This window comes from Coptis chinensis, chromosome 4 (genome assembly GCF_015680905.1).
Source record: "Coptis chinensis isolate HL-2020 chromosome 4, ASM1568090v1, whole genome shotgun sequence".
Classification (NCBI taxonomy): Eukaryota; Viridiplantae; Streptophyta; class Magnoliopsida; order Ranunculales; family Ranunculaceae; genus Coptis; species Coptis chinensis.
In genome coordinates this window covers 86,831,510-86,834,004 of record NC_141459.1, presented here as the reverse complement: position 1 = coordinate 86,834,004, position 2,495 = coordinate 86,831,510, and the positions used below count along the sequence as shown (strand labels likewise).

At 36.6% G+C, this 2,495-nt stretch overlaps 1 long non-coding RNA gene across 2 annotated transcripts; it reads right to left on the bottom strand.

Moving 5' to 3' along the window:
- Positions 1-344: 344 nt before the first annotated feature.
- LOC147505371 (uncharacterized) lies at positions 345-2,128 on the bottom strand. Of its 2 annotated transcripts, XR_015220589.1 has the most exons (5): positions 1,562-2,128; positions 1,180-1,462; positions 1,050-1,091; positions 737-869; positions 345-414 (listed from the first exon to the last, which is right to left on the bottom strand). It is a non-coding gene; the product is annotated as an uncharacterized LOC147505371 (long non-coding RNA). The 2 variants fall into 2 exon arrangements; XR_015220588.1 differs by having other exon boundaries at positions 345-869.
- Positions 2,129-2,495: the final 367 nt, after the last annotated feature.

The following is a 2,495-nucleotide window of genomic DNA, read 5'->3' as shown; positions in this document are numbered from 1 at the left end:
ATTTTGTAGCTCCAAATATTAGTTCTGGAGCCCTATAATATCTTGAGCATATGTATGATATATTGGGTTCGCCAGGTACCTATATAACAAAAATATCAATGTCAAGCCTTATCATATCATAACCCAGTAGGGCTATAAAACTATTGTTTGACAACTTACCAACTTCTCTGCACTTCCGAAATCACATATCTTAAGCTGATGGGTGTGAGGATTAACCTACAACAAACAGTACTTCAAAGATCAAACTGGAAACAATTATACCCAGCTAAAACTAACATAAATTGCAGTCAATACACATCCTTTAAAGTAAAGGGTAAACATTGAGGAGCAGAATCTCTCCAATAAATTTTGTGGTTTAATGTCACGATGACAAACTCCAATAACACCATGTACATAAGCAAGTGCTCGACAGATCTACAAAGCATAAAAATGTTGAACAAATAAATAATATGATAAACAAAAAATTCAGCTAAGTGTTAGTATCACTGCATTCAAGTGTTTCTCAGCTTTCAAATAGACATTAAATAAATCATATATATAAAGGTGTATCTTTGAACCATACAAAAGTGTATCCAAAAACTTCTTAGGCAGATATGAGAAATGGAAGTACAATATTTGCAACCAATTCTTATCAAAAAATAAATAAAAAAATAAAAAGAAAAAATAGTAGACATTGTTGCTTACAAGTTACAACCCAAGGAACAGGTATTAAACAAGAAACATGACATGCCATTACCATGTGTGTTGTCCCGTCACATCACATGAGCTACCACCTCTATAAAGATAAACTTTGTTCCACATAACCACATAAGCGTCCACATCATAGTCAACCTGGCTGGAGGACTAACATCACCAACCCCGCAGGGTAACTAACCATAACAGAACAGAAGTGACTCTTGATGGTCACTTTTGTTCATTGTTGTTATCGTCACCATATATTAACAATGATGGTGACGATAACAACAATGAACAAAAGTGATCATGGTGTGAATCCAAATTATAATTGCAACCAAACTGAACCAAGTAGCTAGTAAGGAAACATAACAAACCTGGTTAATATATGGCTCCATTTGATGTAATAACTCGTAACCCTGAGTACACAACCAAAGTCGAAGGTTCAATAGCCTAAACGTGTTAAAGCTTGCTTACAGTAGAATGCAACAGCACTAAATCACCTACCTATTTGAAGTATCGAAGATGAGCATCCATTGTCCCACTAACAGACTCCAAAAATTTCTGAATCTAGCAGTGACAGCGATGCAAAGAAGCATAAGGATCCAATTTATTTCAGGTATGTATATCTGCCCAAGGAACTTTGTAGATGTATGAACAACCTTGACTCTAGGAAAGCAACCAAGTGTATGTGCTTGCTTGATTATTGAAAAAGTTGCAGATATTGTAGCGTGACTCGCAACAATAGCAGCTGCAGTCCTAAGAACAAACATTGGCCAGTATAAACCCTCTGCAAAAATACAATATATTAGTTAGTTATCAAGCTTTTTCAGGAGAGATGACCACATTAAAGTTTAGGTACAATGTACCACAAGAGATCAGAACAGACTTGGTATGGAATGATAGAAAGCATGGACAACGTGCCCAAGTTCTTCATAAGGTAAGCAGCCTGTCCTATATACGCCAATAGGCCGGAGGCTAGGAAACACGATTAATGTGAAAGCAATCCGGACTACCAAAACAAGAAAATGGTCTAAATCAGCAAAGAGCGCTTCTGTCCCTGCAGTAATGATGTGCACATCAGTAACCCAAGAGACCACTAGTCCTTCTCAGTAAATGCAAATGAATTGGAGATGAGATGCGCTAAATAACAAAATAAGAAGTTGACTTGTGATACTGAGCATTATTCCTCCAAGGCAGCTCCAACCTCCCTTTTTAAGAAATTGATATACATAAATAGGAGAGAAAGCATTTAGAACTGTGACCATGTTTTCAAATGTTGAATGCACCGACGCCTCCCATCATAAGAAACCAAAGGAGTGCGATTGGAGCAAAGAGCCACCCAACTTTATCGGTTCCATAACTTTGCATACTAAACAAGCAAAAATAACTGTAATAATCGACAGGCAGCTTAACCTGGATTAACGTTTGAACTGCACCAAATATCACCTTTTTTGGATGTAATATTCTTTGTTCATGTGGAACTTGCAAGTTACAATATCACAGAACAATTTTGAGCTCAAGAACAAAAATCAGAACACGTGTATCGTTAAACCTCTGGAGAACCAAGCCAGGACTCAAACATGTTTAACTACGCCAGATTATTTGACCAGAAATATTGTCCATTAAAGTGAATACACAAGCCATGCCACAACACTTCACAGAGTAACTTGCTAAAACTGAACGACAGAGAAAATAAAACTGTCTCTGGAGAATAAACATGGATGCTGTATTTCTCATATTATATACCCATTATATCGGAGAAAAGAATAAAAATAAGTAACTATACAGCTCCCATTTATGTACACTACCTAACTGCCTAG